The sequence below is a fragment of the Neofelis nebulosa genome, chromosome 7 (assembly GCF_028018385.1).
Source record: "Neofelis nebulosa isolate mNeoNeb1 chromosome 7, mNeoNeb1.pri, whole genome shotgun sequence".
NCBI classification, from domain to species: Eukaryota; Metazoa; Chordata; class Mammalia; order Carnivora; family Felidae; genus Neofelis; species Neofelis nebulosa.
This window is the reverse complement of record NC_080788.1, coordinates 84,085,668-84,113,008: the sequence shown is the minus strand read 5'-3', so window position 1 is coordinate 84,113,008 and position 27,341 is coordinate 84,085,668. Positions and strand designations below refer to the sequence as shown.

The 27,341-nt window shown below is 41.2% G+C and overlaps 1 protein-coding gene and 1 long non-coding RNA gene across 13 annotated transcripts in view; one reads left to right on the top strand and one right to left on the bottom strand.

Moving 5' to 3' along the window:
• Positions 1-15,194, top strand: part of LOC131517076 (uncharacterized) — a 216,257-nt gene extending 201,063 nt beyond the window's left edge. Inside the window, exons 3-7 of one of the 4 annotated variants that reach the window (XR_009264371.1) lie at positions 12,045-12,165; positions 12,978-13,129; positions 13,624-13,711; positions 14,697-14,818; positions 14,950-15,194. This is a non-coding gene — a long non-coding RNA (uncharacterized LOC131517076). Of the gene's footprint in view, positions 1-12,044; positions 12,166-12,916; positions 13,130-13,623; positions 13,712-14,696; positions 14,831-14,949 lie in introns of all 4 variants that reach the window. The other 3 variants (XR_009264368.1, XR_009264369.1, XR_009264370.1) reach the window with 3 other exon arrangements.
• NPAS3 (neuronal PAS domain protein 3) overlaps positions 1-27,341 on the bottom strand; it is an 857,324-nt gene that overhangs the window by 130,901 nt on the left and 699,082 nt on the right. The window lies entirely within an intron of this gene.

The window sequence follows — 27,341 nt, the reverse complement described above, 5'->3', positions numbered from 1 at the left end:
TTGGGGATTAGTGAATATGAGGAAGTCACTCTCATTTTGCACGGAGTCCGACTGCAGCACTTTAATAAATATTTCTGTCACTTTGCAAACTCCGAGTCTTCCTTTAATACTGCAATGTGCCTTTTGGCACAGACCACAGATTGTGATAAGATGACAACACAGGTGGGAGATTAATAGATTTTTTTAGGGGTGCTGGCTATTGAATATTCATGCAAGTCAGTCTTACGGCGAGGAGGAGTAGGCCGCTGTCTCCACAGCCTGCTTTGCTCAGGTGTGCAGGCATTTCCTTTCCATGATATAATGGATGTGCCACGGACAGCACAGCTAGAGCAAGACTGAGTCACAGTGTGCTGTGTCACCGTCCTCCAGTGACCCCAAGGGATCTTCCACCAGGATACCCCGAAGCCTAAGAGTGGACAAAGACTATGATAGGATCAAATTCTCTCTGTATGTGTCACACTCAAGGTCACACAGCCTAGGGGAAAGTACAAACTACTTGGAGTCCTAACTTGACTTGGAGATGAGAATCTTTTCCTCCTGTGCTATGTAACCTTGGACCATTCATTTAACGTCCCTGGGTTTTTACTTTCCTACTTAGAGTTGGCATTTAAGTGGCTGTCCTGCCACTCTGTAGGACTCTGGGGGGGCACCACTCACGTCAGATTCTACACAGAGGGCCCCCCCACGCCACCTCCCTGGGAGTGTCACTCCTTGGGAATGGTGTAAGGCGGGGGCCCTAAGAGCTGAGTTGAAAACAAGACTTGCTCGACCTGTCTAGGGCCTGAGTTTGAAACTCTAGTGAAACCATGCAGAAGAAATTACTTTTTAAGAAACAAGCAACAAAATAAATGCCTGCTGTTGTTGCTGCTGTTTGGCGGATAAGAAAGGATGGCACCCAGACACACATACTCCTACCTACCCGTGGTGAGGCGTTCTTACGGTGTGTGTGTGTGTGGGGGGCTTTGGGACATGGCTTTAATCAGAGGGTGCAGCAGGAGTGATGCCCGCTTCGAGACTCAACTAGAGCACCAACACTATGGGTAGCTACCGACCACCGTGTACAAGTCCTTTCCATACTTTTCTTTGACTCTTCCTCATAACCCTCTTTTGAACTGTTTCGGTAATTCCCGTTTCACAGAAGAAGAACCTGAAGAGTAGAAAAGGCTGATGGCGGAGGTAGAATCTGGTTCCAAGTCTGCCTCGACATCCTACCACTTCTCGGATAGTGTGTCTACAGTCAGAGAGGCTGAGCAGGGACCTCTGAGCTCCTCCCATCCTTTAGCTTTACTCTGTTGAGAAGACTGAGCGCCATGGAGGCGGCAGGCCAGGGGCAGGCAGCCCGCTCAACCCCATAGCTGAGGAGGCTTTGCCTTCAGACTCTTAGGCCAAAAAAAGAAGAGAAAGCAGGTGTACTAAACTGAAAACGATACGGGGCTCGACAAAACTCTATGGGCCTTGAGTCCTCCTCCTTACATCTTACATTTGTCTAGCACTTTCTTTTTTCTTCAGTATTTTTTTTCTTTTCCTTTTCTTTTAGATAGAGCAAGTGAGTGGGAAAGGAGAAGAGGGGGAGAGAGAGAATCTCAAGCAGGCCCCACACTCGGCACGGAGCCCAACACAGTGCTCCACCCCATGACCCTGGGATCATGACCCGAGCTGAAATCAAGAGTCTCACACTTAACTGCCTGAGCTACCCAGGCGCGTCTGTCTAGCATTTTTAATATTCCTCACACTGCTTTTCAATTCACTTTATTAGATTTTAGAGCTGGAAGAGACCTTACAAACCGTCCATTAATACCCTCTTATTTAATAGGTGAGAAGTTAAAAACGCTTGTTCAAATTTACCCAGCTGTTTGCTGGTAGAAGTAGGGCGGTAAGCCCAGCTGGCTAACTCAGTTAACCACTTTTCTCACCCCTTGTCTGCTTTTCTCTCTTAGGAAGGCTGGCTAGAACTCACCTGCCACTAAATTCTGTGTCGCAAAATACACCACAGGAGCGAAGAGTGGGGATCTTTTACTTGGGAAACAGACATTACTTCATGTTACCTTGAAATAGGAAAAATAAATACAGCTCCAATCCAATGGTACTATAGTTAATTAGGTATCTTCACATCCTCAGTTACCAACTCTTCCAAAACTTGCCTGCTGAGAACTAGGACTGACTAGTGTCTTACACACAGTAGCTCTATAACAAATGTTTGCTGAATGAATAAAAGATAGACATTGAGGCCTGTGCTTGATTCGAACAAGTGTAGGATGGTTCTTTTATATTATTCATGGCATGATTATTATAACATTTGCCCTGTAAAATGAGGTGCCATATATAGCACCATAATATATTTATTTCCCATAAGTATTTATTGAATGCATTGAGACTTCTGCCTTCTTCTGTAAAAGGCAACTGAGCTTAATGGAGGACAGAACTATAAAAATGCCAGGAAAATACAGGTTTTAAGGAACTCTTTAATACAGCCATCTTTTGTAACCCCCTCTTTGCAGTCTATGATAGAGCTGTGGTTAGCCGGTTATCCAAATGTTCACATAGTTTCATTAAGTATCCTTTCAAGTTAATGGTAGAAATTCGGAGAGATTTTATTTTATATCAATTATAACCTACATAATGGAAAGGTATACCTTTGTGCTCTTCTGATTAGTGCAAACTGCAATGTGAGGCAAATATGAGACACTCTTCATTTTCTAATAAGTCCAATTACCTTATGTGGTGGTAAAAAAAAAAAAAAGTTTATTAAACTCAAGCACAGACCCAGGGGACTTTGAGATGTTTCTCTAACCTAAGAAGGAAAAGTAAGCAGTGATGTTTTCAACCTTGCTCATTCAGTCCATCTTTACTCCAGCTTTGTGACGCTGAGAGAGAAATTCTTCTCTCATATTGCTTAGTGTGTCAGAAAACAGCTAAGAATGTGTAAGGGGCAGGAGAGAGCCAATGAGTAATAAGCAGTCAGATCCAGGAACAGCATTTCACTTAAATTCCTTTCTCCCTGTGCTTCCCCACTCAAAGCTACCATAGATTCCTCCAGAAAAGACTGTAGCAACTAGTGACATCTGCATAGTCAAGCTAAACCATGGCTTTCCTCAAATTTAATTCACATTCTGTTAGCTTGCATGCAATTTGCACACTAGACACAGTTGATTTGGTAACTCTGAAGTTTCCTGGAAAAAAATGTAAATATATTATACAGTGGTTTCAGTTGACTTTTCCATGTAGGGTCACTGTACCCTGCTGGTAGATAGGATGGGGGACTAATTTGTCTTCTCATACATCAAGCAAGCATGTCAATAGCCTTCGCTTGGCCCCCTGGGGTGAGCAAATACTTTTTAAGTACAGCAATGTACTAACAGTGCAACTCACTGAATTCAGTGCCCCTTTGACTGAGATGGCTGGGTACAAATGAGGAACAGGTAGCAATGTTGCCAGTCATCTCCATAGTGGAACAGCTTAAGGAAGATGCTTCTTTCTTTCTTTAAAAATATTTCAGTCTTAAGAATAACACAGCGTTCATTTTTAGCACATAAAAAATATCACTTAGAACCTGCCATTTAACATACAATTTCCTAAACCTTTTGTAATTTTTTTTTTTAAAGAGATTTTTGAGAGCATTGCTGGGAGGACTGGAGGCATTTTGGGTTCAGCCCTTTTTCCAGAGTGCTTTGCAGCTGGGCCCTACTCCTACAGAGGATGGCAGTAAAATTGGGACAGAAGGTCAGACCTGAGAGAAAAATATGTTAGTGGCAAATGGTTTGGAGAATGAACTCCCAGGTTAGGCTTTCAGATCTACTGTAAGACCCTGGTTAGAAAATACCCAGGATAAGATGGAAATTCTATCTCAGCATGGCAGGTTAGGATTTGTAGTTTTTTGGGGGTCCCATTTATATTATTGAGGGATAATAAAGTGATAAAAGAATAAAATATAATAAGATGTGATAGCTTGATTAGCATAGGTTTTCTTTGGATTTACTGGTATCTTAATGCCATCTTCATAACTTCCTACGTATTGCAGAACTCTACTGAATATTTATGAACTGTTTTGACAGCAACTTGATGTTCTTTACTGCTCTGTCTCATTCTATGTATTTGCTGACTTATCTGAAGAAAAACGCATAAAAGCATTGGGTCTGTTACAGAAATACATGTATAAATTAGTAGAACAAGAAGAAAGAAAGGTTCTATATCAGAACTATGAGGTAGAATGAAACATCCTTGCAATGTCATCAAATAAGAAAACGAATCCAACTCTCCTCTTACAGATATGTTAACAGAGCTCTCCCTTAGAAGAATTTGAGCTAAAAGATACCATATCATGTGTTTATTTTATCTTCAGAAATAAACATTTCAGCTCCTTTGGGAATCAGTGAGGCCAAGTACTTTTTCGTTGTTGTTTTTTGTATGCTTTTCTATAACCCCTGGAGTGCCCGACTTGAGAATTTGCAACCACAGCATCCAAAGAGACTATAGCCTCACCTAGTTCTGAACTTTGATTAAGAAGTGCCAGAAGATAATTCCAGTGGATTTCTTAGTTCTCAGAGAAGAAAAAGAAAAAAGCTGTTGGAGAAATGGAACAAAAGGAGAAACAACAAATTGAGGATACTGCTTCAAATTTAGGCACAGTTATGTGGAACAGCATGCTGCTTTTATGACTATCACTCCCAACAGTTGAATTGATCAAGGACACTGTTAAATATTCAAAAGTGTTAGATGGGTCATTACTTAGAATACAACTGAGCATATTTGAATACTTCTAGAAGTAGTCTGGGTATAAAACAGACCCAGACTTTTGAAGTCTCCCCCATTTTTTTTCCTGCTTAAGAAATAAATTATATACTGTATTTCATTTTTTCTTTCTATGGTTCAGGTATTTCTCCATCACCGGGTATTATGAAAGCAGTGGTCTTAGAATAGTTTTGATGTGTCAATATCCTTTTTCTTTCATTAAGAGACACTGGTTAAAAGAAGAACCTCGAGAATGCTGCAATACTGAAGGGACATTACATCACAGGAATGAGCCCAGGGATTTGTGAAAGTGATGAAATCAAGAAATTTTAAAACCTGGCTTTACAAGGCTCCTATAGTTTTGAAGTTTTAAAGTGTCTGGAGGGTAGGAAAGGCCAACTTTTTACTGTTTCTCATAGTGCTGGAAAGGAAAAAAGGATGCAATTAAAGGTTACATCATAGTAAAGAGTGAGATGATGCCAAGAAAGAAGGATTAACAATCTTAAAAGAAAATGAAGTCAATCTCCCTTTTCTGAAGATCACACAGATAGTAAGATGTCACTTTCAAAGCTTCTTCATTACCTTGGTAGTAAGGAGAGCAATCAACATAAAATACTTGATATTGGCAAAGTTAATCCATTATCCTCAAATTTTATATGGTTCAATATTTGTCATTTAAATCTAGATACACATTGAAATGCATGTTATACATAGCCAGACTTTGGTATCAACATATCTTCATTTTTGTTTATTATTATTCTGAGTGAATTTTGTCCTTTGTTTGGCAGCACGAACAAGAAAAAGTAGAAAATACTTGCAAGTTAAGATGAAATTAAAATTTTTCCCTGATTCTAAACAGCCCTTTTATTTTTAAGAAAGATAAACGGATAAGGACAACAGGAGTAATTATGGGGTTGACTTTTCCATTTGTATTTTGAATTTTTTTTTAATGTTTATTCATTTTTGAGAGAGAGAGAGGGGGAGGCACAGAATCCGAAGCAGGCTCCAGGCTCTGAGCTGTCAGCACAGAGCCCGACGTGGGGCTCGAACTTGTGAACGGTGAGATCATGACCTGAGCCAAAATCGGATGCTTAACTGATTGAGCCCCCCACACGCCCCTCCATTTGTGTTGTGAAAGTTTCATAGTATTATTTTATTGTAGTCATAGAAAACCAAGGCAGCTTATAGGACCAAGACTTTGGATATGTTTCTTGCGCACAAATAACAGAGTTAATCACACCTGGTTGTTTTTAAAGGGGCTACTCTACGATGGAGGCCCTCACCAGGAGCTAAGTCACAGCGTTTAAGTGATGCTGTTGAGAAAAACAATGATGGCAACAAATAACAAAACCTGAAAGGTTTAAGAAAGACAATCTGTACATCTCAAGAGATAGTTATGATTTAAGAGAAAGCGAAACAGGAGGAGGATCTTGTTCAACTGACATTTTGGTTTCTGAGATTTAGGTCATACCAGAGCTGCCATAATTGAAACAACTGGCTCTCCTCCATGTCACTGTGAGGGGGTGTTGAAAAAAATCTCATCCAAGAAAATCACAAGGTCTACAAAAATACTTGAGCCATTATAGAAAGAAGGTGTCAAATTAATCTGGAGTTCATAACCCAATGACGAGAACAAGAAGGAATAAAATCCTCTGTGCTGTCATCAGTTACTGACCCTTCCAGAACATTTCCTGTTGGTATGGTTTAGTACATCTTGGGAACTTCCTGAAAGCCATGTGGGCACACGGATCTAGTGCATCATTTATTCCTAGTGAATTACCATAAGGAAAAGGCCTAATACACTTCTATTTTATTTTGGTTGTTGTAACTACCAACTGTGGTAGTGTTTGAGGTTATTTTCTATGAAGCAAGTCAATACCTGGAGCACTCTCTAGGTGCTATTTTAAAGGAATAAGTTAAATTCACAACTGTTTAATAACAGACTGTGAGTTAGTCTTGTTAGAATAGGGAATGTAAATAGAACTGGCAAGTAGAGAAAATGAGTCATTCCACAGGCTAAAAGCAGTGCTGTGTTTCTTAAGATATTTGAGGGTGGCAGTTTGATGGTGGTGGGGGAAATAAACCCTTTTGGGAATCTGATAAATTCTAGCTTCTATCTCACCAGAAAAATGCTCCGGTAAGGTACATATAAAATTTGGCATTTCATCTTAGGGGTTTCAGACCCCCCCTGGAGTTTATCCATGAATATTCTCTGGAGCTGTGCAGTCCAATATGGTAGCCACATGTGGCCAGTGTGAATTAGACTATGCTGTAAGGATAAAATAACACTAGGTTTAAGACTTAGTGTAAAAAATGAAAAGAATGCAATACCGTATATTTTATATTGTTACATATTATTTGGTATATTAAGTATAATTATTAAAATTAATCTCACTTATTTTTTACTTTTTAAAATGTGGCTACTATAAAAGTGAAAATTACACACGTGGTTTGAAGTATATTTCTTGTGGACAGTGTTGCTCTAGAACCTTAGACTCCCCGGAGAAGAACATGTAGTATTAGAATACCGTGAAATTAGTATTAAAGGGAAAAGGGGTAAGAGAATAAAAAATCGAAACCGAGGAATGTCTTTAGAATAAGAGACCTAAATTTTTAGATTTGATCTACAGTTTAATTAAAAGACTTTAGTCACTCAAGTATTTACCAGCCATCTGCTCTCCGTAAGACAGTTAATTTGGCTTATGGGCATAAAAAGAAACATTAAAACTTAGCATCTGCCCCCAAGGAGCTTACAATCCACTTGGAAGTGAGAAGACAGAGTTAAATGATATGGCAAAAACAAAACAAAACAAAAAAAAACAAACCTGACAGCACAACACAGTATATGGATAAGGTGTAATTTGAACATTATAGATCGTTCCCTCTTAAACTGCTGAAAATCTCTTGGGGGATTTCCTTAAAAATGCAGTGTCACGAGCTCCTACAAATTCTAGTTCTATAGCTGTAGGTTAGGGCCCAAGACTTTGTATTTTTCAGAAGCTCCTGTGTGATGTAGACGCTGCTAACTCACAATCTACACTTTGAGAAGCACTGGCGTGGATCAGTCCAGAAGTGGATGTAAACCCAAAGCGTCTGGGAGGGCCTGGTTCCACATAGAGAAGACAAGTAGAAAGGACAGGTGGCTGTGATGAGAAGATGGGAACAATCCAAGACACAACAGGGTCTACGGTGGAACTTCGAAAGGCAGGGGTGGTGTGTGTATAAGCCTTAGGACAGTGGGAAGCGAATGCTAGATGATTGATTTGGGCCCTAAGGAGATAGATCTATGCTAATGTTCATTAACCTTTTTATTTTTCCTTTTAAAATACTGAAAAACAGCTTCAATAAGTCATTTATAGGAAGTGTCATATGTTGTTTTTCTTCTCTAGTGTGTATGTCAAAGATAATTGACTCCTATAAACCTAAGGCTGAAATAATTGCCACACTTTGAGCTAACTTCCTGTCCCCCACGCTAAGCCCTGAATCCAAGATTCTCATCTTATTTGTTCTTATATCTAGCAGACAGTAATCAACTCTGTTTTTATGATGGATGGTTTTTGTTTCCCACGGTTGAGCACAAAACCCACAGTGCACTGTGCAGCTTTGAATCCTGCTCCTTCCTTCTCCAAAGAGACTTTAACAGGTTTGTTGTCTTTTCACCTGACCATGCATCCAGCAGAGGTATTGCCCAACTTTTCCTTCTAGGACAGACAGAAAGAGCTCAAGATAAGGAGCAGCTGGTTCACGGTGAGCAACCACAAAAGCTAAAGGTGTGTGGTCTATTAACCCAACACCAGCTACCTTAGCTATCTGCGTATTTCCACGTTATTTCGAGATGGTGCTATGGCTCGGTAACTGAAAGACCCTTTCAAAGTTTTGCTGTAGGTGTGAACTAACAGCCGTTTGGAATACACATCTGCTTCCATAAGAGAAGCTTGGTATGTTGGAAATTAGACAAATCACCTGGAGTGCAGTCCTTTACTGATTTTAACTAAATTTACCAGTTCATTTGACAAGCTTTACATATAGTTATCAAAACCTTCAAGTTTTACCATATCCCATCAGTTTTGCTTTAAAAACCAACAGCAGAACAAAAAAAATATTGGTTGAGAAAGGTTTGGGGGTGGGTGGGAAGAGAGGGGTGAAAACTTATCAAAAGTAAAATTGGATTAAGAGTCAATCAAAATCCAACTGTGAATTTATCATTTCAATGAATTTCAATGAATGGTTTAAAATCTGTTTGAAATCTATTTGAAAATGAATATGTAATAATATAGACATATCTCCTTTTCAAAGCCAGTATTGTCAGATGTATTCGGAGCATTATAATTCATGAACAGAGTAGATGACTATTTGAAAAGTATTAAAATGAGCTGACTTTTCAATACAAGTGTCTTCACAATAAGTTTTTCTATTCTGGGCAATTCAGAAATGTAGACAATTGTGCTAGAAAAATAATATGTATTGTAATATTCATTGTACAGTAGTAGTGTAGTAAGTGGCAATTCTGGACATTACAAGAGACACAAGGATTATTTTCTGTGATTGCACAGAGAATACTTGGATTTCTTGTGAAGCTTTTGCATTGGAAATGAGATTCATCAGTCTGAACAGGGCAGGGTTAGAGCCCTTAGCAACATGCTTATTTTGTAGAAGGTCACTCAATAATAACTTCCTCTGCCCTCCAAGCTTATTAAGACTGACTGGCATATATTAATGAAAACACCTGATTCTCCAACCATAAAACCCAGACAAAGACTTTATTTTAATATTAAGGAAGGAACCCTTAATTAGCAGGGTTTCAAAAATGTCAGCTTCTTCTATTAGCTGTTCTGGTCCATCAAAGCCATAATCCCTACTGTCAAATTTCATCACATGATAGACAGTTTGCCGGCTGTCTTTTTTTTTTTTTTTTTTAACTGATCATACTGACTGAAGCCTTTAAAAATTTTTTTTATTTGCCATCACATTTTACAACTCATTGTGCATTTGCCTGTTACACTCTTGATTTTACTACTTTCAAAGAGTCTTAGCACATGTCAGCTCAAAAAGGTGGGGGGAAACACTGCTGAAACACAAGTATTACATGTGAATACATATGCATTCTTAGACGTATAATTAAGGATTCTTGGAAGACCTGGGCTTGCTTATATTGATTGCCTGCGTGAGTATGTAAATGTGCTGTCCCGAAAACACAGATAAATAAAACGGTCTCAGAGATGATTTCCCACTTTTTGATGTATCAAGGAGAAGGGGGCAAATTCTAAGGAAGAAACCAGGATTTTTTACGGGAAACTTTCATCACTGTTAACCATTAACACACCTGTCTGTTGCAAGGAACTCATTAGAGCATCTATGGCTTTGCATTGCCCTTCAGAAGGAAGATAAAATGACTGCACCCAGCAGGACAGAATAAATACATAGCTCTTAAAGTATTTGGGTTTTAATCTGATTCAAAACATTTGCTGTTGATTAAATCCTTTTGCAAATTGAAAAATTCATGCTATCCATACTGAGAGGAATATAAAAACACAACACCAAATCAAAAACAAGGATGACTCAAGGATTTCATGGGAACTTTTGTGAAGACTCAACTGCAGCTCTTGCTTTATCCGTGGGAGAACATGGAAGCCTCAAGGGCAAGAGTTTTAGTGTTCTGGAATGAATTACCATGACTAGAAGCTCAAGAATGAACTGATGGTGGGGCGCCTGGGTGGCGCAGTCGGTTAAGCGTCCGACTTCAGCCAGGTCACGATCTCACGGTCCGTGAGTTCGAGCCCCGCGTCAGGCTCTGGGCTGATGGCTCAGAGCCTGGAGCCTGTTTCCGATTCTGTGTCTCCCACTCTCTCTGCCCCTCCCCCGTTCATGCTCTGTCTCTCTCTGTCCCAAAAAAAAAAAAAAAAAAAAAATTAAAAAAAAAAGAATGAACTGATGGAGACGGCTGAGACTTGGCAGATTTAACTGCTAGAGACTGGTAAGCTCATACCTGTGCTCTTTCATGAGGATCTGGGGCTCATAGGAGAACACAGTGTGTTTTCTTAGCTCACCCGTTTGTATCAGTAACAGAATGGGCAAACTGCATCCATTTTTACTAGCACCCAGGTATTTATTTTCCCCCTTTTGCTTTAACATTTTTTTTCTTCCTAGACTCCAGGCTAGAAAGGCTTTCCCTCTTATAATTTTGCATATCCTTTACTTAGCCATTTCTTCCATGTGGAGAGCAGAAGTGTTCTCCACTGAGCTTTGGGAGACCCACCCAGGGAGGAGCTGGGGTGATCTCAAATCCCCATGCCCAACGTTCAGAGGTTTTCACAATAGTGAAGCTCACTTGGTTCCTTTGCCCAGGAAGAAGTATTTCTGTTTCCATCACTGACCATCCCTTTGATTTTCTTAGCATCTATTCTACTGTCTCATCAGCCTTGCATATCCGCGGACACAAAGCAAAGCCAAATAATCCCAATTTCAAGTCACTAATGAGTCATTATTACTGTAATGCTACTTGGTTGCTTCTGTAGATGAAATCGAGATAGGTTACCAGAAAACGCACCTTCAACTATTAGCTGAATTTACAGCCAGCCCTTTCATACTATCTAATGGCCATGGTGACTGTCCACAATTACAAAGTCTCTTGTTCTCATTTTAATTGCATCATTTAGAAGTCCCATAGCTGAGACTGATGAATTCCTGCCTTTTCTACTGAACATTTAAAAGAGGCACCTTCCAGGATAGCCAGACAAGAAAGGGATGTTTCTTGGACTCAAAACATTTATTTAGGTATTCAGGACAGCCAGGTGCAGTTTTATGACTAATGGTATACCCCAAGTGGGCTATGTTTTAGAAGGTTTTCTAATACTTACTTTTACATGCTTCTAATGGAGAATACTGGTTAGGAATGCAGACTCTAAAGGCACATGACCTGGGATCAAAACCATTACCCACCTTGGGCAAGTTACTCTACTGTTTCCTCAACTATAAAATAGAGCAAATAACGTTATCTACCTAACTCTTGTCAAAATTAAGATAGCGCCCACAATGTGCCAAACAAAGCATATGGCATATAATGAGTGATCAGTGAGTGTAACCATCTGTTAATTCACTGCAGTAAGCTTCCTGAGGGCAGAAGCCATTTCTGTCTAATTCCCTGCTACAGCTCCTGGTACGTGGTAGGCAATCGCTTTATGTTGAGCAAGTGAATAAATAAATAGCATTACAATTTTACTAAGAAATGAGCTGATTTCAAGGGTTTGGTAAATGTTTGAGTCCCACAGTAATATGGTGGCTTATTGATTTTGCTTATCCATTCATCATATTAACAGAAGCCTATGCTTGGGCCATCAAGTCTAATCTGCTGAGACTTTCAATCAAAACTGTGGCACCGTCATTCGGACCTCAACAAAGTCACTTGAGTTTGATTCAGAAGCACATTAATAAAGTAAGGTAAGTGGGGAATGATCACGAGTTTCATGTTGAGCAGAAAGATAAATAACTTAGATCTTTCTGGGATCACAGATCCTTTGAGACCCTGATGAAAAGCACAGTCTCCTTCCTCAACCTCTCTCTGACATGGCAGATAATGAGGGAATCTACAGATTTTTGGAGTCAACTTAAGGAGCCCCTGAGGTACCTCTGAGGCACTACATGATCACTTTCCAACTAGAACAGCTCTATATTGGTGTGTTTTATTTGCTTTTGGTGTTTCGAAAAGGTTTGGCTTGAAAGAAAACATGGAATGTTATGCCTTTTTACATTAATACTGTCACCTTAACGTAGTCTTTCCCTTTTTTCTATCCAAAAAACTCTGCTTCCATACTGTACCGTGGCAACAAGTCAAGAACTGTGGTTCTCACACTACTTTTAACAATACAATTCTGACAAGCATTGGCCTGGGAAGCAAATGTCTGGTTTTTTAATCCTCTCCCCTTGTCAATACTGATTCTTGGAATGAGGGTGGACAAATCACGGTACCTTTTTTGTCTCTCCATTTTAAAATCTGTAATCATGACAGATAATCCCTGCTTATGATGGTGATAGAGAGTGAATTAGAAAACACCCATAAAATGGAAGTACATGAAAAATTCCCCTGGATTTATACAGTGCCTACTTATGTTAAGAGTGGAAGCCTCAAAGGTGAAGAAAAAAACAAACAAACAGTGACAGGGAGCTCATGCAAGGCTCACTGCCTTTTCAGGCTGAGAAACAGGAAAGTAGTGTGGTTGGCATCCCAGAAAATCGATATCCAACATTTGTAGGAGCTTTGAGGAGTGTGTACTTCGAGCAAGAGGCAATCTTTGGTTGGAAAAGTCAGCATTTCTATCACCTCCTGGAGGCAGTTTGACATTCCTCATCTGGAACAGAATGTTATCCACTGAGATGTGTTCCTTCCCACCTCCCCACTATAAAGGTAACACTATTATCTTTTTACATAATGTGCACAATTAATGTTGGGTTTTTGGACAACATTATGCACAAAAATATATCTATGGGGACTATTTTTGCCATTAGCAGCCAGAATAGTGTTGAGTCATCGGGAACTGGTCCAGGGAGGTACGTGGGGATGGATAAAATATCTACTGACTCCCTCATTCTCCTTCCTAAAACAATTCAGTATGTGCTGCAGGAAAATTTTCTCTAACCAATGTTCATCTCCAGTCTTTAAAATGTCATACTTGTAGAAGAAATAGAAATGACTTGTTCCAGGAACTGAAGGAACCTAACACTTTTCTACTTAGCTACTGGCACCCTTACATTAAACACTTTTCTAGGATGGTATCTTATTTATCATTATAGTTCCCAAGATTCCTAGCACTGTGATCAATAAATATTTATTGATTTGGTTAACCTGATGATCCCAAGATGCTTTCTGGTATGTTGCCTCTTTCCTCCCCCAAACCCTAGGTTGTTGTCATTGTAAGTCAGAGGAAGACTGGAGATCCAGAACTTGAGGGGGCCGCCAATGCCTACATCCGGTGCAGGATCAGGTCAGGTAATCATTCCTGCCTCATATTCTAGTGCTCTGCTTTGTTTGAGACATTGCATTGATTGGAGGCAGGGTTGCATTTTTCTCTTGGGAGTTGGAAAGGGCAGGGTTTAAAACCTAAATATGTCCATTTCCATGTGAGCCTGAAGAGGTTGTTTAACCTTTTCAAGCCTCCATTTTCTCACCTGTAAAATGGAGATTTTGTACTTACTCTTCGGATTGATGAGTAATATGCTTAGCATACACTAAGGGGTTAATAAACGGTAGCCATAATTATAATAGTTACTACCCATGTGTTCACTTTCACCTGAGTCAGATTTGATAAGAGAAACCAATACATGCCACACAGCATAATATTTTGCAAAATATTTAGAAATTCCCCAAACTGTTACTACTCATGTTTTCAATGTATCTCAACCATAATCCTCTTCAAGTCCTTCTAGTTGTCAAAACAGCCTGATTAAACAGTGGGAATTTGATACTATGCTTGTTTTGCCTCATTAGCACAACAGTGTGAACAGGGACGGGGTGGGGGGCACCTGAGAGGGGATGTCAGAGCAGAACGGCTAAGCAGGAAAACTAGTGGCCTCAGAATGTAGACCGTATTCTCAGGAACTGTTCTCATAATCTATTCCTGCTCAGATTGAAGGAAAACAGGATGTGGCATTTGTTTTCAAATAGCAAACTGGATGTAAACGGCATGACTTTTAAAAACTTTGCAGTTTTCTGAGACCACGGGATTAATTACTGAGACTGGCTACCTTAGACACGAGGAGGATTAAACCGGGATTCCTTGCAGCTTTGTGCTCATCCAATAAGGGGGCTACAGGAGAAAGCGAAAGCAAACAGCAAAACACTAAATGGAGAAGGATTCTTTTGGCTTCCTGAGTTACCTGCATCCTTTTGCAAGGCTGAGTCAGTATCCCTAGTCTTACTGGCATTTGTACAATTTCTTCAAGTTCACAGCTCTCTCTCACTTACTGTCTTTAAGTCACATATGTTAGGGTTCATGTATTCAAACAAGAATGCCGTAACTACACGAGTTAGACTGGGAGCAGAGAGCCCTGGAGCAGAACCACCCTGGTGGAAAACATGAGATCTGGCAGCCGTCCAGTGAGGAGCCTGGTGTGAGGGTAGTGGAGGGAGGGGAGGTGGTGGCGGGACAAGAAGATCATGGCAGCAAAGGTTTTGGGAACAGTACCATGGCTCAATGATGTGAGAAACGTACTTGGTTTCATCCACAGGAATGACAGAGGAAGATATATTTGTACACCACACTGCCGTGAACAAGAAGGAATCCAGGAAGTGCCTTTGCGGTGTGGGAGTCGGAGAGGTGATGGGGTTTGACGTTCATGAAGGGGAGAGCCTGAGGAGGCAGCAAATGTGGCAGGCCCTGGAGGTGGAGCTCCAGGACAAGGCAGGAAAATACGCAACAGCAGCCCCTAACCATTACGGATGCCGCCCGGGTCGCAGGGGTCCACCCGCAGTTCCCGCCAGAACCACCGGCAGGATCAGAGTGGGGAAAGGAGGACGCGTGGGGAGAGCGCTCCGAGGCCAGGAGCCCTCAGCACTGCAGGAATCAGCTTGCACGTGGCCACAGGTGCAGAGCCGAGAGGTGGCAACCACCGAGGGTGCAGGGAGAAGTGCTGGAGGGCACCATACCTGGGTGCCGAAGAACAAGGTAGACCAGTGAGACAGTCTGTATGGCACTTACAGACCACCATGCTGCTGGGGGCCCTCCCACCTCAGACTGCCTAGAGAAGACAAGGAAAGTGAATGAGATGAGACCCAAGGTCAGCAGCCACCTCAGCGCTGGTCACAGATGCCCAGAAAGCCCTCAACCACACTATGGCTGGAACACAAAAGCAGCCCAGCTGAGGATTTGTCTGGTCCCAAGGTAGAGCAGGGCGGGGCTGAGTAAATGCGATCTACATCTCTACCATCATCCTGTCTAGTCATCCAACAAGAAGAAATGAATTGGAAATTCCAGTAACGAGAAAATGGTGCCAGAGATCAGAAGTACTTGCTTTTTTTTTTTTTTTGGCTCACTGACCAGATAACGAGAACTACCTGCATTATCTGTGCAGCATGGGGTTTTTATTTTGACCTTAAAGACCTCTCTTTTTGGTAATGACAAATACTTTTTCTTCTCTCTCTCTCTTTTAAAGTCTGGCTTGTCTCAACACACCTTGAAAGGGTTTTAATTGCTTCATATCTGGTCAAGGGGAGACTTCTAAGAGCCTCATTTTTAATTTGTAATAAAAGTTTAGAACTTGATTTTTTTCAAAAAAGTCAACAAACAGCAATCACCTGTTAATAAAGGTAAGAAAAACAAGAGTATTATAGATATGCTATTGTTTCTATGAATTTCTTGCTACTAGTGGGGAAGGTACACATCTACCCTGTTGTGTAAAAGATTTCACAAAGCCACATGCTTGCATCTTAGGAAAGCAAAAGAACTGAGCTGGCTTTCTCTAAAACAAATAAAGCAAAACAAACTATGCTGTTTTTTACTCAATACCTTTTCTAGTCTGATCTGCTCCCACGATGTCTTGGGGAAATTCAGACATACAGCCAAGAAAAGGTGAAGGAGATACGGGCTTCCAGCCTCAGACTGGAGACAAACTCTCTTACTGCATGGGGGTTATTTATTCTCACTAGGTTCACTATGTTTGTGTATAAAAGAAAGACTGAATTAAAAAGATGATCTAGTCTGCTCCTTTGTACCTTCCTCTTATTTATTTATTTATTTTTGAGAGAGAAAAAGAGAGAGAGACAGTGAGAGTGTGAGCAGGAGGGGGACAGAGAGAGAGGGAGACACAGAACCCGAAGCGGGATCCAGGCTCTGAGCTGTTAGCACAGAACCCAACCTGGGGCTTGAACTCACGAACCACAAGATCATGACCTGAGCCGAAGCTGGACACCCAACTGACTGAGCCACCCAGGTGTCCCCATCCTCATCTTTAAAAAGGAGTAATTGTATTTACCTTCCTAGGTATCTTGTGGACTGAATAAGGTTGTGAGCATAAGTCACCATGGCAATACCCAACAGAACATATGTAGTCAGAAAATCCTAGGTCTTTCTCCCTTTTCTCATTTGAAGTTCTTTCAATTTAGAACAGTTGGGAATAATCGCGAACATGTGATGATCTTCATTAGCCATGTTCCCGAACAAGGCTATTATTGCAATAGATACACCTGGCATCCATTCTCTGTGAGTAACTTGACTCATGGTTTTTAGAATCAAGGGTCAGACTGACTCTCATCTTTCCAGTGCTGAAAGAAGCCCTATATAAATAATTTGAAATACAAATATTTATTCATCAACAGTTGGCTGGTCAGCAGCCTGGGATGCTCCGTACACATTTTGAGAGCAGATGGTTTAAATTTTTTAAACTTAAAACTCCACAATAAAGACAGGTAATGTCCAAAAAGTTTAAATGTCCTGTCATTATTGGAATATGTCTTTTCTTAGAGCTCCAAAGCCCCAGGCTTTGGGAATTAAAAAACAAAACAAAACAAAAAACCTCACACACCCAAGAAGCTAATCATCACTTTTTTTTTTTCCACTGTGAGGAAAGATTACGACATAAAAGGTATAATGTGGCAGTCCCAGAGAGTGAACTGAAATTTGTCTAGGATGCAAAGGAGACTTCGTCAACACTGGCAAATTCAAGGCCAGTGCAGCAGAATTAATACAATGTCAATTTTTCTTTGTGTCTGTAACCGTTTCCTATTATCCTGATAAGTGGGGAGCGATTTCACTTCTTTTATTGATATAGCTATGAAAAAGAATTAGATTTCAACACTTAGGTAACTGAGATTAATTGATTGATTAGATTATTAATTAAATATTCCATTAAATTTGCTTTTAAAAAAATGGCATAGGATTGTGAATTCCCTAAGGTTTGTTTCCCCCCCCCCCCCCCCCGACCCATGGAAGAATAAACAAGGAAATGCATAACTAAACATTGTGTCTTATCTTGTGAGCGAGAATTAAGCCAGCAGAAGCACTGCTATGTAGAAAATTTACTCTACTGGCTGACTGTCTTGCAAGACTACTTTATCCATAACCCGGTACAAAGCGAAGAGACTTTTCTCCTTTGTGAATAACCCACGGAAATCAGTGAGCAGCTAAGAAAATGATTTGGGTGTTGCACAGCTAGGCGCGTCTATCTCTACACAAAAACCGGCCTGTTTGAGTCGGGAATAAAATGGTTTACCTAAAACTTCCAATCATGCAGTGTTTCAGGGATCTGTGGAAAAATAAAAACAGCAAGTGGCCTTTCAGGTAACCCATAATTAAAAGCAATTTTGAGCTGTCTTTTCAGGGAACCTACCCAGGGGAAGTACTTGCTACCTGTTTGACCTTCACGATTGTGAGTCCTTGGCAGTGTCAACGACCCTCTGAACTGAATTCAAAACTAATCTCTGACGGAAAAAGAGAAACAGAATTCATGCAAATCATATTAATTCCAACATTTCCCCAGTGAGCTGGGTATAAACTACAGCCTAATTAAATATTTTTTAACGATGTGAGTAATTTTTGCCAAGGGGCGGATTCAGGGGAAAATTTAATATGAGATCACAAAAGCTGTTCCCAGCGTTGATTCTGTAAATTAATGACTATCTGCCTTATGATAAAAACATGCTGCCAAGAATGAAAATGAAGTCGGCAAAGCTTGCTCTATTTGTCTAACAACCAAATATACAGAATGCAAAACTTTAAAGGCGATGGGAAATTTCCATTGTGTTTGTGTGATATCTTCAGGATAAAGACGCACCATGCTGACAGCCCAATGAGCAGCTTTAAGGCACTGTCAGCAATATGGGGCCATTTTTAGGTTGTCGTTGTCAAGGTCCAGGGACCTATTTTAAAGCAGCCAGTGTGTTAAAAAATTACACACCACTTGTTTCCCAAAGAGAATTAAGGTGGCTCACAATAAGAGACACATTACGCACCACATTCAAGCCAAAACGGAAGGTCAGAAACATATCAAGGGCAGGTACTCAATTATTTGGGATAAATGTTGCCAGTGTTACAGCTCCATGGATTCCTTCCTCGACTGACCATTTCCACACCCATCTTGATCCTCAGGGCAGTTCATTCTGGAGACCTGAATTGGATTGCTGTCCAAGGTCATGGGGGTGAAAAATGGTGGTGAATATAGCAAGCGAGGGGATGGTGTCCACATAGCCGTGGGCAGCTTAATGCATCAAAATCTATAAATGGCAGTGGGCGAGAGGGGGCCTGGTCGAGAAGGCTTTTCTGGGCTGCTTCGGTCCAATTCGAGACCGGAGCTTCCTCCTGTGTCCAGACTCCTGTTTTGACAAAAAAGCAACTTGGCCTGTGTTACAGGAAAGCGAGGCATGATGCCTGAATCAAAGCCAGGGGAAAAGTCCCTCATCTCACTTGGCTTTCTGAGGGCAGCCTGCTTCTAATGACTCCTGTAGTTAATACCCCGAAGTTGCCGGCGGCCCCCTGTGACAGATGACTTGGGCTCTGCTAGGCCCTGGTCATTAGGCCAGCCCATCACAAGGGTTTTAGGAGCTATATTTATTTAAATTTCTGTCGGTGCCCAGCGATGGAGATTGAATTTACAGTCTTTCAATTAGAAGGTCATCTGTGCTAACTAGTGCACCACTGCCTCATTATAATCATAAAATTAGTGAGAAAAGACTGGCATGAGTAATATGGAAACGCCGGTTTCAAAGGTGAAAAGGTGCTGTTTCCTCGGGTTACAGCAGAAGAGAATGCAACCAAATGCTCTTGATCAGTAAATATTCCCATTTAGAGCAAGGGGAGTCCTTGAAGCCCGTTTCAACAAAATAGAAGGATGCTAAGTCAATTCTGTAGGAATACATACAAATGCACCTCAGATACAAATATTTACTGAGATATTTTTCCTATTTACACGTAAGTTTTCCTTGCAAATTAAATATGAATAAAAGTAGCACGGATGTCTCCAAAGCTTAGCTTTTGATTTTTTAACCCTATTTGTCAGAAATCTGGGTTGATCTTTAGTGAACAGTTTGAAATAAAACGAACGCAATACGGTCAAGGCTGAGAGGCAGAACGCGTTATGGCCAGTTGTGTATGTGTAAGCAGTGCTAAACCTTACCACGTTAAAACTTTAAGATAACTATTGTGAAGTGGCTGCTATAAACTGAGTCACTGGGTGCTAATTAGTATTTGTGCACACTAGAGATTTTAAAACCCAGAAAAAGGAGGGGCGCCTGGGTGGCTCATTTGGTTAAAAACCAACTTTGGCTCAGGTCATGATCTCACGGGTTGTGGGTTTGAGCCCCGCATCGGGCTCTGTGCTGACAGCTCAGGCCCTGGAGTCTGCTTCAGATTCTGTGTCTCCCTCTCTCTCTGCCCCTCCCCTGCTCCCTACCTCTCTCTCTCTCTCTCGAAAATAAGTAAATGTTAAAAATAACTTTATAAAATCCCAGAAAAACAAGACATCAAGGGCAGCTCAATCCAAATTAAAAGGGAAAAACACTTTTTACATCTATCAGGAGCTCTTGTGCGACTTTTCTTATCCAATCCTTCTAATGACCTTGTGCAAAGGGGGTATTTTATTCTTAACATACAGGGGAGGCAGGAGACGTGTAGCGAAAAGGCACATTTGTCACAACTCCAGCCTGGAAATAAATGACGTGGGGTGGGGGGCGGGTAGAGACCCAGCTCTGACCTCAAAGCGTGACCTCAAAGGCCACGCTCATTTCTCGACAGAATTTTTATCCTTATTTTGTTTTCTTAAGTTTATTTATTTTGAGAGAGAGAGAGAGCACCAGCGAAGGAGGGGCAGAGAGAGAGGGAGAGAGAGAATCTGATGCAGGCTCTACTCTATCAGCACAGGGCCCGATGTGGGGCTTGAACTCACGAACTGTGAGAACATGACCTGAACTGAGATCAAGAGTCCTATGCTTAACTGACTGAGCCACCCAGGTGCCTCTATCCTAATTTTGCTATATTAATTAAGATGGTACTTATTTTAAGTATGTTTCAATTTTCTTAACCTGAGGAGATAGTCTTGAGGGACTTTGTTAATATAAACCTTAACAACTTAAAGAACTGGTTCGGGGAGGCAAGAAAGATTTCACTCTGACTTCGACAAATACATGCTGCCCATCTAGTCTAGGGCAGGTATTACCCTGTGTGCTGCAGGGAACCAGAATGGACACAACAGAGCTCTGCTCTTTCACTGAGAAGTGGTCAGGTAACCAACCGACTGATTCAAAGCAACATGCAGGAGCCCCAGTACAGAGGCGCTGAGCGCGTGGCCCTGAGTTCGTGCAGAAAGGAGAGGAAAAAGAATTATGGTATCAGCTGTAGAAGGTAAGGTGATTTCTGCACAGCTACAGGCCTTGTAAACAAAGTCAGAAGAAGGAGAGAGATGGTTGCGGGCCCGTCTCAGAAGAAGAAGAGATGACCACAGTCTTTGTCTGCCTCCCCTTTGCATTGTGCCTCGCTTTTTCTGGTGGATTTTCCAAGCCTCCCTCACTCCCTCTCTTCCCATTCCACGTTGCCGGCATCCTCAGGCCTGCAGCGAGCACTGGCCTTGCTTAAAGACTGTTGGCTCAGCCCTGGGTACTGCTCCGGCAGCAACAAGGACCCAGTCCCCCCGAGGGAGAGGCTGGCGCTCCTGGCAGAAGCATGGGTTCGGCACCAGTCAGCCAGCACAGAGTGAAGGAGAGAAAGGAGAAGATTCTGTCGATCTGAATTCCCCCTGGAAGGGACATGTCACCTAGTAGTGGCAGTAGGAACAGCGGGAGGGGATTTCTTTTATTCTGCAGCCTAAGTGCAGGGGCCTTGCAGAGGGCTGTGCTCAGAGGAGGGGAAGATCAGAGGTGAAAGCGATGAATAATGTGCACGTGGAACAGGGACGGATCACTTGCAACAAATGCAGGATGACCCTCCAAAGCTCGGAGTGCACCAGAGCCTCCCTCTAATTAAAGATAATCCAGAATTATCATGCCTAATTATTTTCTTTGAGGTTTTTTTTTTTTTTTTTATTGGTCTCAATTGGGGTGAGGGGCATCTCACGCTGCAAACGGCAAAGGCTCATCTACATCCGGGAAACAAACTTAAGGAGCTAGGCTCCATCCTGCTTTGCCACATCTGCAGCCTCTCTCGCTCTGTGGCCATAATTTTCTGTCACTCTTCTATGTTTCCTGGTCCAGTTAGCGTGGCATATTCCTTACCTACAAGCAAGCACCTCTGTTCTCTTATAACAAGTTGCTGTTGTGAAGATCTCTAAGATTTTCTTTGCTTTGTTTGTAGAATTTTCTCAAAGTGAGGTCTGAAGATCGCCTGTGTCTGTGTAAAAAATGCAAAATCATCTGGCCTTTTTTATTTTTAAAAAATGTCTGTTTATTTTGAGAGAGCATGAGCAGGGGAGGGGCAGAGAGAGTGAGCAATAGAGAATCCCAAGCAGGCTCCACACTGTCAGTGCAGAGCCTGACACGGGGCTTGAACTCATGAACCCTGAGATCATAACCTGAGTAGAAATCAAGAGTCGGGTGCTTAACTGACTGAGCCACAAAATCATCTGTACTTCTTTTTTTTAATTTTTTTTTTTCAACATTTTTTATTTTTTATTTATTTTTGGGACAGAGAGAGACAGAGCATGAATGGGGGAGGGGCAGAGAGAGGGAGACACAGAATCGGAAACAGGCTCCAGGCTCCGAGCCATCAGCCCAGAGCCTGACGCGGGGCTCGAACTCACGGACCGCGAGATCGTGACCTGGCTGAAGTCGGACGCTTAACCGACTGCGCCATCCAGGCGCCCCATCCGTACTTCTTAAAAACATTTCCCTGTTCCATCGATAGAACTAAATCAGACTGTCTTGGGATGGAGTCAAGGAATCTGCATTTTAAATAAGAATCTCACAGTATTTGTCTCTACACTAAAGTCTGAAAAAGCCACCTGCTCGGTGGCCCCAGCTTTGTCCGAGAATTCAGTCTTCAAAATCCTGTCTCCTGGTTCCCCCTGCCTTCCACACTACTACCAGCCCACCCAAACTTTTCTCTCTGTTGTCATCCAACTTGAATATCTCAACATTTCTATTATTTCTATTATATTTCTATTATTTCTATCATTGTCCCCGATGCTCTATTTGTCATGTCCTCTGTTGCTCACAGTCTATTTCTTTGACTCTTCTGATTCACTTCGTTTTCTTCCAAATTCTGTCCCTCTGCCCTTTCTTCCTAGCTCATAATCACCGACATCAGGTTTTCCTCGTCTTTTTTCTTACTGCTTACCACATAATTATTAAAATTCAGTTTTGTTCTTCCACCTCATGAAGCTTTCCTTACAAAAGGGCCAGAACAAATAAGGTCCCAAGTATAACTTATGCAATAACCAACTTTCAGTGGAGTTTATAAAACAATCTTTTGGCCATGATCTATAATAACAATAACAGTGTCTATAAGATCATCTTGTTGCCTGAGATAGGAATGGCATCTTTTGTACATTTGCTATAGTACCATACTGTTGGCGTCCCAGACATATTAAATCAGATTATGAATGGTTTCCAGCCCTGTGGAACCCTCTATGGCATAACTACACTGGTTTTTCAATGTCATTTTCTCATGAGCTAGTTCTGTTAACTGGCAGGTTGAAACCATCCTTTTGAGGTAAAACATCTGGCCAACTGCTCTAAGCACCATGTTTCTGTTAAACAACCATACATGGGTAATTGAGACCGCAGGTTTGTTTCGCGCAGGTGTTAATTGTCCACTACCTCTAGGACAGGAGGGGCATGGAGAGAGATATTCCTAGCAGTTCTGGGTACTCCCTTGAGATAAGCAAAATGTTTTGTGCAGTGGGATTGTCATTTCAATGAATACATTAACCTACAGGTCTCTGGGGGTGGAAACAAAGCAAGGACATCCTTGGTTGGAATGACCTCAAATGTGAGTTATTACTTGTATAAAGTACCTCCCTCTCCCCTCCCCAGTTTTAACTTCTTGGGAGCCTGGCTACTTTTCCTGCAAGTTTTCCTGAGTTTCTGAGCAGAGGGTAGACTACAAGGCCAGGGCACTCACAGTTACCTGCTGTTCAGCTAGAAATCTGGTGGCAGCACCAGGCCATACCATGCACCTCTGGGGCATAGCAACACCATAGCAACACCAGTGCAGTGTTGACAAATCCAAGTACATTCAGAGCAAACAGCAATGGCAATTGAGATTCTGGAGGGTTTAACTTATGATGACGGACCGTGAGGCTAAATGCGGGTGGTGTGGTTAAATGACCACTGAGGAGGAAAGTGCGATAAAGGTCTTCCCTCCTCCCCACACAGGGGTGATCTGAAGGCCTCGCTTCTCATACAAGCACCGGGACACACTCAAATCTGTGCCAATCCAGGGAACAGAATCCCTTTCTGTCCCCATCAGCCTAACTATAGCACTTCATCACCATGCACAAAGTCTAGGATTTATGCTCACTTGGATCCTATCAATTTGTGTCTTCAAAGATGATTTGTTTTTCACTTTCTACTAGATTTCCACAAAGCCTTTCCTTTCTAGGAGTTTAGTATCATGAAACATGTTTTCACTGAAAAATGTTTTCAAACATGAAATCAGTTAGAGCTGGAAAATGGTACCTATAAAAGTTTTTTTTTCTCCTAAAAGCCACACATTTGGAACAATGTATACCTTTTTTTGTCTATACAATACTCTTCGGATCTAAGTTTTCAATGGACCTAAAATTTGGTTTAGTAACTTAAAATCTGATGATTTACATTCACAGCACAGAGCTGGTCCCACCCATGATTTCATGCTTTCTTCTTGTTGGCCGGCACCCTCAGATCAATTTATCTCACTAAGTTTGCTTCCTGGTGGGTTCGGGGAAAGGGTCCCACAGGCTGCTAGGCTCAGTCTGTTCCCTACTCTTCTCTTCTCAGACTTTGAAGCCTTATTTATAATCTGGGGGCAAAGTAAAAGTAAGAGGGCCAAGAAAGAAAAAGGTGGCAGGGGAGGTTAGATAGGTTATTATGAAGGAATGGTCTTTAGTGATTATAAGTTAATGAACCCATCTTGCTTCTGTAGATGGAGAATTATTTTTTTTTTTAAATTTTAACATTTTTTTTTTGAGAGAGAGAGAGGGCGTGCATGAGTGAGCGTGAGTGGGGAAGGGGCAGAGAAAGAGGGAGACACAGTATCTGAAGCAGGCTCCAGGCTCCTCACTGTCAGCACAGAACCTGACACAGGGCTCAAACCCATGAACCGAACCGTAAAATCATGACCTGAGCCAAAGTTGCACACTTAACCAACTGAGCCACCAGGCACCCCACTGGAAAATTATTTTTGAAGGTAATTTCAAAAGAGGAGTTAGCTAAATGTACCATGGTGACTGTCATTTGAGTGAATATGTAAATATAGGTTGAGAGATGTTTGGGTACATGAGTTTTAGAACTTAAAAAAAAAAAGTTAATGGAAGGAACAAGCAGAGATGGCTGAAGTCAATTATATACTGGAACATGAAGATAAGACCTGATATGGAAAGGTGAGACTTTATGATTCAGGACTCAGCCCACCCCTGAATGCTTCCAAGTCTGGCTACCATTTAAACCACAAGTCCGCGGCATCCTTGACACTGTGAAATAACAACGTGATGCTGAGTCAGAGGGTGAAATGTTCGGTGTAAATAGGAGTTGTTTCATGCATTTAAAATTAAATTGGCCCAAGGTAAAACAATAGGTGCTAACGAGATGGTAGTTCAGGAAAGAATGAACACTTGGTCATTCAATAGAAGGACCAACAACCGGATCTTGACTTTTGGTTTGTTAGAGGGAAAATGCAGTAAGAAATAGAAGGCAGCTTAGTGTATGAAAGAGTGACAGTGACCCAAATGCATACACTTCGAAGGTGCTGGCCAAAAGTATTACTAAAGGAAGTCTTATTTTCATGACCTGGATACAGGCATCCCCTCACCATTTATCCAGAAAAATATAACATAGGAATTGAAACGATATAATACATTAAATTGAATGAGTAAACGAATGTTCTTATTGTGCCACTCCATTTCATGCATTTTAGAAGGACTGGTGCTCTACAGGTACTTAGACTATCTAGTTTACTAAGTTAGTATGTTGTCATTTATGCCACATAGTTGGGCATAAGTACCTAAAGACATAAACACTGCTTCCACGAGAAAATGATATATCTAACTTTTACATCATTTTGGTCAACAGCACTTTTTTAAGAGCATTTTTTAAACACCATTACTATAAGGATAGCTCAGACTGCAAGGACAGCTGTCCCCTTATTGCTATCACTGTGTATATACAGGGACAATAATAATCCTTTCCACACTGAACATGTAGGAAGTACGTACAAGGAAAGTATAATTACAGTGTGATGAACCCCATACTTTTGAGTCCCTGCATCCACAGAGGTCTAATGACTGCCATGAAAATACTAAAATGGTAATTTGACAATTACAATTGTAATAAAAAGGCCACGTTCAAATTTTGGGGTACTAAAGAATTGCTAATATGTAAGCAAATGGTGAAGTGACAATGAGTACTTCTCTGTTAGGCCACAGGCTTCAAAGACCACAAAGACATTTTCTAAGTTGTTCTAGGAGACATTTGGTAAAGACGGGATGTAGTTATAATGGAATCTTCAAGTTTTGACAATTTGCAAACGGAAGAGGTAGAACACCTCTGTGATAAGAAATCTAAGTCTTATTGGTTCTTATACAGGACCAAGCCATGAATCACTATGAGAGCACATGATTATGTGCATCTTATTTCTACATTTCGTGATTAAACATGTTATAAAATATAAAGATGGTTGGAGCCAGAAGTACTGCTAGATTATTTTGATAACTTTAGTTGGATCGACTAATCATCTATTCAGATATGCACTTACTAGGCAAAATGAACGGCCAATACACAGAAATTCTGTGGCTGAACAGTACAGACTCAAGGTTATGGATGGAATGTGTTGAAGATTCAGCCTCAAGGTAATTTAAGAAAAGTTAAAGTTAAGTTTAATGGAGGTATTCTGATAGATACCATTTCCCCTATCCCTTTGTAAGTCTGGTATCATGTTTATCTAATGAGTAAAACAAAGCCCATAAAATAAGTAATTTTGTTTCTTCCCTTCCTCCCTTCCTTCTTTTTTAATAAAGGGAAAAACAGGATGGTCCCCATTCTCAATTGTGCCTGGTTAAATTCTACCTTTCTCTTGGATCTCAGCTAACACTTCATTTCCTTAGGAAACACTGAGACTAGATTAGCTCTTCCTGTTAGATGATCTAACAGCCTTTGGAGCTTTCTTCCTTCATGGCACTAAGCACCCACATAATTAATTACTTTTTGATACTTAGCTCCCCTGAAAATGTACGTACTGATACATATACTTCATGAGGGCAGGTAACTTCCCTTTCTTCCTTATTGCTGTGCTCCTAGCTCCCACAGTATGACGACCCCAGTAAAGACCTGCTTCATGAATGAATGAACATGCGATTAATCAGTTGGCATGCAAGATGATAAAACAGTGGCAGGAAGGTCAGAACCACTGATAGGCAGAACTCTTTGATCACTGGATCAAGTGAGCTCCATTTCACCAGGGTGGGCAGTAGGACCAGAGATAGGAAAGAAGAGGTCCCTCTGCCCT